Source organism: Myotis yumanensis, unplaced genomic scaffold (assembly GCF_028538775.1).
Source record: "Myotis yumanensis isolate MYYU_CA2020_CCGP unplaced genomic scaffold, mMyoYum1.0.hap1 SCAF_19, whole genome shotgun sequence".
Lineage (NCBI taxonomy): Eukaryota > Metazoa > Chordata > Mammalia > Chiroptera > Vespertilionidae > Myotis > Myotis yumanensis.
Genome location: NW_027223770.1, coordinates 5,414,966 through 5,429,198, shown reverse-complemented (window position 1 = coordinate 5,429,198; position 14,233 = coordinate 5,414,966). Strand labels below are relative to the sequence as shown.

Sequence of the window (14,233 nt, the reverse complement as noted above, 5' to 3'; positions counted from 1 at the left end):
TAGTTTCTTGATTTGTACATTTTGAAAGTATGCTATTATGTATATATGAACATAAAATTGTTATTTCCTGATGGATTAACCTTTATATTGAAATTTTCCTTTTTATATCTAGTTTTGCATCTTGCCTTCAAGTTTACTTGGCTTGAAATTAGTGTAACTATACTGCTTTTCTTTTGGTTAGTGGTGTTTTTTTTTTTTCTTCATCCTTTTACTTCTGCTTTTTTAGGTCTTCATATTATGGGTATATCTCATAAGCAGCATGTAATTGTTTTATTCTACTGTAGTCTGATAAGCTAGGTCTATTAATTGGCATGTTTAATCTATTTACATGTAATGTAATAACTGATATGTTTGGATTTATATCTATAGTATTACAATTTTTTCTATATGCCCCACATTTTTCCTTCTTTCTTGCCTTAATTTGAGCCAATCAATTTTAAAATTAAACTACTTTTTCTTTTATTAACCTTTCAGTTCCACCTTCTTTTAGTAATTGCCCAATATGAAAACATAGCCTCTTTGTTTACTTGAGTCTGATATATATCAATATTCTGACCACTTTCCAGACAATCCAGAGCCTATTACACTGCAATTTATCTTTCTTCTGCCTTTTGTGGTTTTATCATTCATTTAAATCTGCATATACTTAAAATCCCATAAGAAATTATTGCTATTGTTTTCAGTATTCATTTAGATTTACCGACAGGCCTTTTCTGTTGTTCTTCAATCTTTCCTCCATTTTATCTGTACTCATTTTCTTTTTGCCTAAAGAACCCCTGTTAGTATTTGTTTAGTTGGAACTGCTAGTAACAAATTCAGTTTCAATTTGTTTGAAAATACCTATTTTATTTCATCTTTGAAGGATATACAAGGGTGGGCAAAAGTAGGTCTACAGTTGTGAGTACTTGAAAGAGAGTTTATTCTTGTATTATTAATTTTTGTTATTTATTTGTATTACAACTGTAAACCTACTTTCCCCCCACCACTGTATTCAGTCTGTACAGAATTCGAACTTGGATAGCATTTCTTTCATTTTTTTTGTGTGCTTCCATCAGGTCTATTGAGATATCAACTCTCATATAGTTGCTTTTAGGAAGTTAGTGGTGTTTTTTTTTTTCTTTTTCTCTGTGTGCTTTTAAAAGTTTTTTATTTCTTTTTTAAAATTACAAATATTACTGCAAACTTTTATTGCGCATGGTAAAAATGGAAGACATAATCCCTTAGAAGCTTTTCTATTTCATTTGTTTTCAGGTTTCATTAACTATGATGTACCTAGCTATGGTTTTCTTCGTATTTATCCGACTTGAGGTTCTCAAAACTTCTTCAACCTCTGTCTTGATGTTTTTACTCAGTTTCAAACATTTCTTGGTTGTGATTTCTCCAAATATTGCTTTTTCTATGCGCTCTGTAGTCTTTAATTCTGGGCCTTCAATTTATACATATATTAGAACTTTTTCACTGTACGGTATCTCTTAGGCTTCTTATTTTCTATTCTGATTTTCCATGTCATTTATCTCTAGTTTCAGTCTGGATATTTCCTACTGACTTATCTCTTGTTTCACCAATACTTTTTAAAAAAAAAAAGTTGTGTCTGATCTACTGGTAAACATTCTACATTTCAGGTTTTTGTTTGTTTGTTTGTTTTTAGGTTCTAATATTTCTGTTTGGTTCTGTGTTTTGTAGATTTAAGTTCTCTGTTTAAAAAATCTATTTTCTTAATTATATTAAACAGGTTTCTTTTAAGCTAATTTTTTTCTTTGGGTAGGCTTTTAGTATGCCTGGTAAATTTTGATGGAATGTCAGACATTGTGTAAAAATTATAGTGTTCTAAATAATATATCTTCTTTGGGGGGAGGGGGAGCAGTCTCCTTGTCCTCTGGCTGACAATAATGTGTAGAGGCAGATCACCTCTGTCCACTCAGGGACCAAGTTGACCACGGTTGGATTACGATTTTTGTAATGCTCTGTCTGCTTCTAATTCACCCCTACTCCTTGGAATCAGATTAGAACCAGAGCTATTTGCCAAGCATCTCCTAGGAATTGGTGGCTCTGAACTCCATCCAGCTTGGTGCCCTAGTATTAGGAGAACACCAAAAACTACTCAATTTTCAACAGTGTTTTTGGCTTCAATTCTAAGCCACTTGCCTTATACAGCATAAATAAGGGGAAAAATGGTGCAGTGTTTTTGGATCACTTCTCATTACCTCCTGTTTTTTGGGGAGATATTTTGGACCCTCAACTCGTAGCCCTTTTGACCTCATAAGATGCTAATTTTGGTCTTCCACCTTTATGAGTTTTCCTACCACTCTGATGGCCTCCCAGCCTTTTCGCAGCTGCTCTCTGCTCTGCTTCTGTGCTTCTCACCCCTCTTGATGGTTAGCAGTTATCTGTGCCCTGAGGGAAAAAGCAATGTGCACAATGGTAGGCTATCCTCACTGAACTCTTCTTTCCAGAATTTTTGTATCTCAGGTCCTGGCTGCTCCCGAATGCTTTCAAATAGACTCCAGATATCATTACTGGAAAGTCACCACACAGGCCTGCTAATTGTATTTGCAGCTTCTTCATTATATTAGTAAAGTCATGAGTGCAGCATACACTTTGAGTTTTTGTGTTTTTTTAATCCAGCATTTCTAGTTCTGCTTGGTGGCAACATTGGTCTGCCTCAGTTACTACACCACAGATGCCCTTGGAAGTTTCATAATTTATTTTTTCTTCCAAATGCTTTCTCTTTACACTTTGTGTTTTATTTGGGTCCCTTGTGGTTTCTATTTTCTGCATATTGTCTACCAGGGCTGCTGGTTCTGCAATGTGGCTGTATGTTCAGTGAATTTGGTGTTTCCTGTATTTGTGCAGTGCTCTGGCCCTGTAGCTCACCCTGGAAGGCCCAGCATGATCTGGCCTCTTGCATTAAACTAGGCACTTTACGTATTTCACCATTGGGAAATATGCTTACAACCCAGAATGGGCATGAAGGCCTTTCTTAACACCTCAGCCAGGACCTCTTAGCAAACTCTCATTAATTCTTCCTAGTACTTCTCACAAGTTTACTCTTCCATTGATTTGTAGAATTGGGTGAGTAATTTATCTATTCCCCTCCAGAGCGTGGACTGGACTGTGAAGACAGTGGCCTGGTCGGTCTTATTTACCACTATATCACCAGTATCCATCACAGTGCCCAATACGCATTTTCTGCATTAATTTAAGCCTAATAATGATGGGAGTTGAAGAGAGGGGAATGAGTACTAAAATTCATTAAGATTTTACTGTTTATCATTTTATTTAGTTTTCACATTACCTCTTTGAGGCAGATGGTGTTGCCATTTCGCAGAGAGTAAGCAATAGCTCAGAGAAATAATGTTATTTTCCCAGAGTCACACAGTTTCTAAGTGCTCATTCAATTCAATCCCAGGCCTAAGTGGTGCAAAAGTAACCCCAGTTCTATGAATTGATAATTACTTCATACTCTGCTATATTTTTGTATCTTTCTCCTTTCCTTATTAACTTTTAGGTCTTTATCTAATACTTATAGAATGCTAGGTTACATCAAGAGCTTGTCCTGAAGAAAAAAAAAAAGGAAAACATAGAGAAGCTGACAGTCTCTTTCTGATGAAAAACAAAATGACATGCCTTTTCTCTTTGGGTGGAAGGATTATGTGGGTCAACTTAGATTGGTGTGTAAACTTTTTTGCCTTAAATGGCCCAGTTGAGGGGAAACATTGATTTGTTTTGTGAACATTTTTTAACTTTAATGAAAAAGATGTGGTTAAAGTCATAGCAACAGCTGTTATTTTTGAGCACCTACTATGTACCATGTACTAAACTAGGCACTTTACATACTTCCTCTTCAGTCATCAAAACACCCCTGGAAAGTAGGTATTATTATTTCCATTGTACAGATTTGGAAATTGAGACTCAGAGAAGTGACAGAACTTGCCTTAGGAAGTTTCAGATCCCAAATTTGAACTTTATGGACTTCTATAAAGACTGCTTATTTCTGCATGCACTGCTCAAGGCATCAAGCCTGGCACCCAGAAGAAGCTTAATAAATGTTATTTGCTTTTTTTTTTTCAGATTAGTGATGATATGTTGAGCTTCCCAGGAAGGAGTCACAAAATAATGCAATGAGGCTTCTTTGTGTCTTGCCAGGTAATGCGAACAGTATCTCCAAATTGACCCCTTGGGAAATCCCAAGTTTTCCAGTTGCGACAGCTTCCAAGGGTCAGGTAAGGATCATGTTGGTCTCTGTTGCAGGCTGTACTTTGCTATTTGCTCCAAATATTCTCTGGTTGCAAATGTTATTGATCTGACAGTTTATTTCCTGAGACACATTAGTTCCAAACTGCTGTGATATGAAAGCTGCATCCAAGGAAATTGGCCTTGTGAATGGTTATCCCCTGGGAAGAGCAAGCTGCACTTATGACTTTACTAATATAATGAAAAAGCTGCAAATACAATTAGCAGGCTTGGTGATTTCCCAATAATGATATTTGGGGTATGTTATTGGTTTAGCTGTAATTGAGCTTAAGATGATCCGAAAATCTCCAAACTGGTGTGAAAGTCATTCACGGTTTTGAGTCCAGTGTGGATTTGAGTTCATGGGCGAGGTGGGCTGATGACACGTGGACGTGCTGAGACTGGGGGATGGATTCCTGGACAGCTGTGGCTTGTCTCTCATATTCTGTTTCCTTTTACTCTGTCACTAGTAAAGTATGACCTCTTCATAGTCTTCTACCCTCTCCCAAATCCCACCCCATCCTTATCATTTTGAATTTAGTATATATTGGCTAGCTCTCTGATTTCTAATACAGGCATAACTTGTTTGATGTACTTTAAAGTCATCTTTATTAGTCAGAATAATTAACGCATGCTGCCACGATAGACAAGACCTCATATCTCAATGGCTGAGCACCATAACAGTTTATGTAATGTGTTATGTGGGTCGGCAAAGGGTTTCCTTCATCTGGTGACTCAGGGATCCAGGTTCCTTCCATCCTGTGGCATCATTGTCTAAACACATTTCTGTTGGGAGAAAATTCTCCTTAGATTTCTCGAGTTCTGTATGGTCTGGGCCTTCCCAGGAAAGAGCACTGACAAGTTTTGTTCAGGGACAATTGAATAGCAAACTAAAGATAGAAAACCTCTCTCTTATTGGAGATATTCCAGAATAATAAAGATCCCATCTCTTCTTGGAGGTTATTTGCTTATAATCTATAGACACCTTCCCCATGTACCAGAGACATTAAGGAGTAATCTCTCTCCAGAGGGGAGGATGGGCAGGTTACCAGCAGCTTGATAGAAACCCAAGTTCAAGGCTCTCCTCCAGTGGTGCAGTAATCCAAGGAGAGCAAGGCCAGGCTCTTCCCACTCTATGTTGTTATCCACTGTTGTGAACAGACAGCCTTCCCTTTTCCCTTCCAGACCCCTTCTGAAAGGTCTGTAATAGATCCCAAGAAGAGCAGTTCTAGATTGCAACAGAGAATTATAATGCATTTTACAGGTAAGGAAAGAGGCAGTTATAGGTCTGCTAATGGTGACATTTTCCTCTCTGAGTTACTAAATCTCATTAAAATTAATACTCGGCCACTGTATGATTATCAGTGTAATTCTTTAACAGTGAGTGTACTGGGAACTTGCAAATATAATGTTGTGGCAAATTCATTATTTTGAGGATGTCTGTGTTGAATCATAAAATGCAAAAGATTTCTTAGTAAGCCCATTCAAGTCCACCGATATTTTTTGAGTGCCCATTTCATGCTTGGCACTGGGGATACATTGCATCTGAACAAGACACCATTGCTGCCTCTGAGACACCCATGGTTCAGTGAAGAACTCCCTGCCTTACTTAACTACTCTGAAGAGTCAAACTTTCTTATATTAGGCTAAGCTAGAGAATACACATCTGTTCTTAAACCCACCCTGATTCCTGTAATATATGCTCATGATTACCCACCTAATTTGTTTGGTAAACATTCCTTTCACTTGCCAGTCCTGTTCCTCAGTCCTCTCCATTTCTTTCTACTTCTCTGGGACCTCCAAGCTCCTTACTAATTAAGTAGAGGCTACACTAGTCAAGACTTCTTTGGTTGCAAGTGACAGCTACCAATTCAAACTGGCTCAAGCCACAAAAGGGACGTTTAGTGGAGTATATGAGTGAACTGTCGATGTAAGCTTTAGGCTCAGCTGCATCAAGGGACTCAGCTGGTGACACCAGGACTCAGTCTCTCCCTTTCCACCTCTCTGCTATGTTTTTTTCTCTACTGGCTTTTCCACATGTTGACCCCAGAAGCTCCATCCTACATTATCTTTGCAACACACAGTCTTGTAGATGAAAACATTCTATGTACTTAAGTTTTTTTTAAAAAGTCTAGGATTGAATTAATCACTTTGACTGGGGGAAGATGAATGTTTTGGCTAAATCTGGGTCATAAGTTATTATGGACTGAATTGTGTCTCCCTCAAACTCATATGTTGAAGACCTAATAACCCTAGCGCCTCAGGATGTGACTGTATTTGGAGATAGGGTCTTTAAAGGGTAATTAAGGTTAAATGGGGTTATATAGGTGGACACTAGTCCAGTGTGACCGGCATCCTCATAAAAAGAGGAAACTAGAGCACAGACACACACACAGACTAGCTATGTGACAGGGGAGGAAAGGTCAGGAGAGAGTCCAAACTGAATGATCAGCAATATCAAAGGTCAGGGGTTTAAACTATATAACCAGCTATATGATAGGGGAGGAAAGGTCACCCTGGGGGCGAGGTCCTTGTTTTCTCCCTTGCTAGGTACCTGGGGCTTTCCACCCTGGTGACCTTCTGTACCTGGCCCATTGTCCTTGCTCTGCTCATGTCTGTCTAGCTGCCTACCACACAACTATGAGTAGAGAAGAAGTGGTTACTCAAAGGAAACCCAAAGGGTGTGACCACAAGGAATAATGGCCTGGTAGGGGGAAAAAGACATATCATCTACCACTGGGTCAGATTCATAATAATTATTGGACATTCATTATGTATTAGGTCTTGAGAGCCTCTTGTATTTACTACAACAATCCTATGAAGTAGCTACTACTATTTTACAGACTAGGGGCCCACTGCACGAATTTGTGTACCTTGAAAGGAACTGTGGCCACGAGGCTGCAGTAGGCATAGGGGCAGGTCTTGGCTCATCCTATGCGCCCCCACCCGGCCCCTCCTGCTGCGACCCCTGGGTCCCTGTCTACTGGCAGACCTGCTCCCACTGCCGCCACTGCTCCCATGCACTGACTGTGCCAGCCCCGCTTGTACCCGCTGCTGGCACCACGGAGCAATTGGGGCCAGCACCAGCAGCGGATACAAGCAGGGCCATCAGCAGGTGCGAGCAGCGGCTGCTGCCCCGATCGCCCCTGAGGAGCAGGGGGAGGTGGAGAAGCCCTCAGGGCCAGCAGCCACCACTAGCACCCCTGATGCGCCAAGTGATCCGGACCAGTGCCGGGCACCAGCAGCGTGTGCTAGCAGCTGCTCTGGCGCTGGCAGTGGGTGTAAGCGGGGCCGGCACCAGCAGCAGGTGCGAGCGCCTGATGGGACCATGGTGCGCGGGAGCAAAGAATTTTCAGTAACCACCAGATGCTTGCCCCAATGACAGCGACCGGCGCCGCGCCTTGGTCTGGCGCCCCCGCTCACCTGCTTCACCATCCTGCTGCAGCCAATGCCCACCATGTTCTGCACATGCCCCCTGGTGGTCAGCTCACATCATAGCGACCGGTTGTTAGGTTGTTTGGTTGTTCTGGTGTTCCACCACTCAGTCTATTTGCATATTAGCCTTTTATTATATAGGATGAGAAAACTGAGGCACACCCAGATTGACTTATCCAAGATCAGGTAGTAAGTAGCAGAGCCAAGATTTACATCCACACCTGTCTGGCTGCAAAACACCAGCTTTTAGCACTGGGCTCTTTTCAGAGCTAATGACTGCTAGTTTTAGATGCTCTTGCTTTTCTATTCCCAAGATTGCAAATATCTGAAACATGTTAATATGCTAATTAAGAAAAATTCACAGTGTGCAGAATTCACAAGTTCCTTTTCAGAACTGTTTCTGTTCTAGGCAAGCTTTTGACCAATTCGAGTTAATTAGTATCCCAGAATATGAACAAATTGCTGTCACTCCTCAAAATTGGGGGTGGGGGACCCCCAGTGACCTGTAACCAGCGTAGCCCTGACCTCTAAGTTCGAAGGTTCAACCTCAAAGTCTTAGCAAGAAGACAGGATGGAGAAATTCATCAATTCATCTGCTTCTGCCCCTCTAAACATGTATCTACTGTTTTCTGTCCCATGATTAGCATGGCAAGCTTCACATTTATCTGAATCAGGGCGGTGACATCTACAGCTGAACAAGGAACCTGCTCTGAATGTTTATAAACAGGATTTCTGGTTTGAACCATACAAGCTGATATTTGAATGTTTTCACCTGGGAAATACATCCAGAAGCTATCAGAGCCATACATGGTCATCGTATTGTTTCCAGGTAAGGCCAGTATTTCTGTTGAAGCCATATGGAGGTCTTACGCGTGTACCCTGCTTGTCTTGGGCAAGACGCATTGGTTGTAAGAAGGGGCAGTCCATTCAACTAGCTCACAAACAAAATTCCAGAGGTCCTTGTTATTAAATATTTATCATCTGAGTCCTTGAGGTGATAAAGTTGTATGGAGAAGCCAAAGTTATCGTCAAATTTTTTCAATAATTATACAACTTCAATTATTAAAAATATTAACTATTAAGCAACCCTCCCTGTTTAATACTAGCATGAATCCTTTTTATTTTTTTACCATGTCAGCTTCCTTGTGACTCTATCTCTCTGAAAAGAGCCCCTGAATTTTGAATGGACCAATGAGTCCTGTAAAGAGAATCCGTTTCTCACCCACTGTCTGACCCTGGTGCCTATACAACATAATCTGACTGCAGATGTCTGATTGAAAATCTTTCCTGAGATCAAATTCCATGAAGTTGATGAAAGTGGTGTTGAAACATGCTTGAAGAACAGGAAAATCACAGACGACCCATGAGAACCTGGTGGTCTTAGAACAGTCAGTAGCAATATTTACCTGAACCCAAGCTTCAGGCACAGTGGTTGTCACAGTGACTGTTGTGATGGGCCGATGCCTCTATTAGACCAGTTACATCACATTGGGGGAATGTCATCCCCCAAAGAGTTAACAGTTAAAGAAAATAAAATGGCAAAAATATGACATGGTGAGCACTTCAAAAGAAACATTAAAATATCAAAAGATTTAAGAGACCTTAGGAAAAATTAGTGGAGCCTTGGAATATATTTTTAATGACCTTGTTGTTATCAGGTCATAAAAGCCAAACCTGAAGTGAAAGGTTTTGTCAGAAAAATTACACCAAAAAGTTTACTACTTAATTCATTTTACTACTTAATTCAGTTTTGTTCTAAGAGTTCATGCATAGTTGAAATGGTAACCTAAACTTTATGTTGATAAGCTTTAGTTTCATTTTCTAAGATGAAGTTCTAATTCAAACTGCTTTTCTCCCCATTGATTTGCTATGAAAATTGGGCTCAGTATTAAATGACTGACTTTAAATGTCTTCCACCAGGATTGATTTACCAATCAGGGATGGAAATACAACCAGGGAGGGAAGTTCCTCCCTCCTTTTCTTTTTTAAAATATGTTTTTATTGATGAGAGAGAGAGAGAGAGAGAAGAGGGGAGGGAGGGGGAGGGGGAGGGGTAAGAGGGAGAGGAGAGGGAGATATTTATTGGCTGCCATCTGCATGAGTCTGCTACCTGGGCATGTGCCCTGACCAGGAATCGAACTGGTGACCTCTTGGTGCATGGGACAACGCTCGACCGACTGAGCCACACCGGCGGCCAGGACCGACCCTCCCTCCTTTTCTTCAGGAGCTGCGAAGTCTTCCCCGTTGACTTGTTGCCATGACCAATCCATTTCCCTGCTTCTATCGCAATGTCTCTGTTCTCTGCTTATTCATGGTGTACCTCCCAAGACACCCATGTTTTATACCAAGTCTCTCTCCTTCCCAGCCATAGTTATTGAACCAGGGGTGGCCCATGATCCAAAGACAGCTTTGCCATAGGTTGGCCAAGGGCCTGGACCTTATAAAAAGGACATGAGCTGCACCAATCAGATTCACTTTCAGGAATCTCTGAGAAATGTGATGAGGCTTAGTAGTTGGATATCATGCTGATATAACAGTAGATGGACACAGCATAGAGATCACTATGGGCCAAATGCAAGCTTTAGGAGCAAGAGTGATTCATTCAGCAGGACCAAGATGGTAACTCATGCTCCAGAGTCCTCACCCTATGTACTTCTACCATGTCACATACCGTGGGCAGCTGTTCACCCTTCTCCTGGTGACAGTGCCCCAGTTTTTCTCAATCCATATAATTTGGTGGAACTGATCCTATCCTTAGATGTAGGGTCATCATTTATCTCAGACCCTGGTCAATCAGCTCATTACTGTGCCGTTGGCCATAAGGGTTGATTAAGGGAGGGCCCATTGTCCAACTGGGGCTGATAACAGGAGAAGGACTTTTGTTTAAATAGTGAAGGAAAGAGAACCCAGCAGGATGTGCATCTGAAGCTGTTTGCCATCATCCTGTTGAGAAATGAAGCAACCCAGTGGAGATCAGAACCAAGAGGTGGAGAGAAAACAGGTCCTGCTGATGATGTTAGAGTTACTGGATCCTGCTGTGCCTGAAAGTGCAAGACTCGCTTAGACTTCCAGCCAGCGGTTCTCCCTTCTGCTTATGCTAGTGTGAATTCCATTGTATGTCTCTTTTTCCAGAAGAGCTATAACTGACACAACCTGCTTATTTGATTATGACAGTAATAATCCCTTTTAACCATTCCAAGATAGTTTTCTAGCTGTAATCCCATCTGATTCTCTCAACAACCCTGTGATGCAGGCAGGGCACAGATTAGCATCTTGGTGCAGATGGCTGCCAGGTCTATGGTGATGTTTTCTTAAGCTCTAGGGAAACATAGGGAGTGAAGATTGCCTTTTGAGAGTTAAACCATGAAGTCAGTATATTATAGATCAAAGCATAGCAACGTCAGACACCTTAAAGAAGCAGGATGGCTCCTAGGCCTGCAAGACTTGTCTGTCATGTGACTGGGCATATCGACATATTTAAAGACACTGTCTCCACCATGATCTGCGACAGAAACCCAGAGGACAGAGCCTTACAAATGCCGACCTTGGCAGTGCCGCCACTGCATCTTGTCCCAGTGGAGAGGGAGTCTTATCTTCAAATATTTCTTGTTTCAGTGGCAAGGCTAGATTTAAGGAATGCTTTCTCCTACAAGTTGTATAAAAGCAGATTGATAACTGTGGTCAATGGACGGTAGCTGAAAGAGGCAGGGTCTCTCTTCCTTCCCCTTGAATCCGGCTCAACCGGAAAGATAAGAGTGAAGTAGAAATGATGCTTCGTAATTTCCAAGGCTTGGCTGCAAAAGATCTGCAGCTTCTACATGGCCACTCAACTTGTGATGCTTGTGATCCCCTCTGAGCTATCTTCCATGAGATACTGGTTCCAAGCCTTTTCAGTCTGCTGCCACCAAACATGAAATGAATACATCCATCTTGCCTTGTTCCAATTTTATTCATCAGGAAACCAGATTATTATTTATTTCCCCAGGCTAGTCTTCTTACCAGGAGAGAAAGTACTAGTTGTGTAGATGTTCTGAACCAGTCCCTGCAATAGTAATTTCTTTTTGCAAATGAATAATTTTCATCTGGTTTATACACTGGTCTCAAAGTGTGGCTAATATGAGTCTGATCCTAGAGATGATGCTATTCTCAGTGTGTTGAGAAAGCCAGGTTCCCATGTTTATAGCGGTTTGAGCACAGCCACCCAGCCTTAATGTTGTCACATAAATCATTTTGGGAGACAGCTAGCTGGTTCTTTCTTCTGGTGGAGACACAACTGATGGCTCAGAGGAGACATTTGGAATTATTATTGAGATGAGAACAAGTGGGACTGAGTGGCCATGTTTCCTGCCCCTGCCCTCCTGATACAGAAACCCTGGCGACTTCAGGCTTGTGGAGATATTTAACCTCATGTCCCAGATTTAATGATTCCATCCTGATTAAATATTCTGCCACATTAACCTCAAAAAGTCAGCATAATCAAATCAGGCTTGTCTCTCAGCTCTACCCCATATGGACTGTGCGATCTTGGGCAAATGTTTTCCCCTCTCTGAGCCTCAGCTTTCTCCTCTGTGAAATGGAGACAATATCAGACCTCTACCTTGCAAGGCTGCCATGAGAATTGATAGGTGTGATGTGTGCAAAGTGCTTGGCACAATATCTGGCTGGAGCCAGTGCTCACTGAGTGATAGCTGTTTTTATTTCTGCAGACCTCGTGTCCCAACTGGAGGTCAGAAAACCTGGTCACCCATGGCCATGCTGCCTTCATCCATAGAGGCCCTATTCATACATTCAGTAAGCGCCAGCGGTGCACAAAACACCACACTTGCATGGAGAGGGATAAAGAAAAGCAATGTAGGGCATGCTCCCTGGGCTCGGAGAAGTGATAACCTGGTTGGAGAGGCAATATATAAAAACATGAAATGGTGCGGTGACCGTGCACAACATATCAAGATGATGGAGTGGCCATTTGAGTACAATGAGGGCTGCTGCTGTGCTGCTGCTCCTGTCCTGCTGTAGTGGCAATGGTAGTGGACTTAGAGTCAGACAGATTTCCTTGGGCACTCCCCACCCAGGCTGGGTTAGAGACCACCCATTGCCCCTTTGAGAGTGTTCCCCAGGCTGCGATGTAATTGTCTGTTCACTGGGCAGTCTCCCCAATTAAGTTGGGAGCAATGGAGGGCACTCATGCATTTATTCAGTCATTGAGCAAATAAAAAAATTAAATTTATTGGGGTAACATTGGTTAATAACATTACATATGCTTCAGGGGTACAGTTCTATAACATCATCTGTACATTGCATGTGTGCTCACCACCCAAAACCCAGTCTCCTTCTGTCACCATATACTTGACCCGTTTTACCCTCTTCATCCTTCCCTGGCCGCCCTTCCCCTCTGGTAGCCACCATTCTGTTGTCTGTGTCTATGAGTTTATTCTGTTTGTTCTTTTGTTGCTTTCTGATTTGTATTCCACATGTGAGTCATGGATGGATCTTGAGAGTATCATGCCAAGTGAAATAAGTCAGATTGAAAAGGTCTTTGAGCAAATTTTTACTGAGTATCTACCACACGCCAAGCACTGTTCTAGGCAATGAGAATAAGGAAGTCATTTTCTGTATTCTAGGAAACCTCACAGCCTAGTTGCACGGAAAGACAATAAATGAATACATAGATGTACAGAGTGCTGGGTAGGTGGCAAGTGCTGGGAGGAAATTTAAAGCAGGATAAGGAGTGTTGTAGACATGGGGGAGATGTGCCACCCACATCCCCTGTTAGGAAGGACTTGGGGTTCAGCTGTGGACAGTGTGGTCAGTGGACAGCCCCCACCTCTTGGCTCCTTCAGGGTCTGCCCGAGCTGCAGAGTCACCTTGCCCAAGCTCACACCTTCCCAGAGTAACGTACATCCAGTGACTGTGTGAGAAAGGGTACCAAGGCACGCCCATTCAGCCTGGCTTGGGACATTCTGTGGGCAATTCTTGCTTGTAGAGCTCTTTCCTGAGTTGGACGAGGCTTTGTCAAACTTGAGTTACAGTTTATTTTCCCCCTTTTGCCCCACCCTGCTTCCCCTTACACCCCACACTTCACCTCTGTATGCTTTAGGAGAACCCAACATGTGACAAGCTGATGGAGCATTGTGGCATGGGACATGCTTGCCAGTTGGATAAGATGGTCAGGGAAGGCCTCTCTGAGAAGGTGACATTTGAGCACAGACCAGGAGGTGAGGGAGTCAGGAATGCAGAGATCTGGAGGAACAGTGTTTCAGTCATAGGAATGGCAGAGTACGGAAGTCCTGAGCTAGGAATGCACTGGCACATGTGAGCACTATTAGGGCAGCCGGCTGGGCTCGAGCCCAGCGATGGAGGGCGAGTGTTGGAATGTGATGGAGAGGCCGCTCACTTATGTAGGGACGTCTCTTCCAGGTATCTCGAGTGCTAGCACACAGTAAGCACTTAATAGATGTCAGATCTTCTCCTCTCTCCCTGTATCACATAGTTACTTAACCTTTTTGTGCCTCAGTTTCCCCACCTGTAATCACTGGCAAAGGTGGGACTCCTGAGCTCTGGTTTA

The 14,233-nt window shown here is 42.3% G+C and overlaps 1 protein-coding gene across 1 annotated transcript in view; it reads left to right on the top strand.

Moving 5' to 3' along the window:
• Positions 1 to 4,152: 4,152 nt before the first annotated feature.
• SRRM4 (serine/arginine repetitive matrix 4) overlaps positions 4,153 to 14,233 on the top strand; it is a 367,949-nt gene continuing 357,868 nt past the window's right edge. The window contains exons 1-2 of the mRNA XM_070400012.1: positions 4,153 to 4,223; positions 8,313 to 8,497. The gene's annotated coding sequence lies outside the window, so the exon portion shown is untranslated. The remainder of the gene's footprint in view (positions 4,224 to 8,312; positions 8,498 to 14,233) is intronic.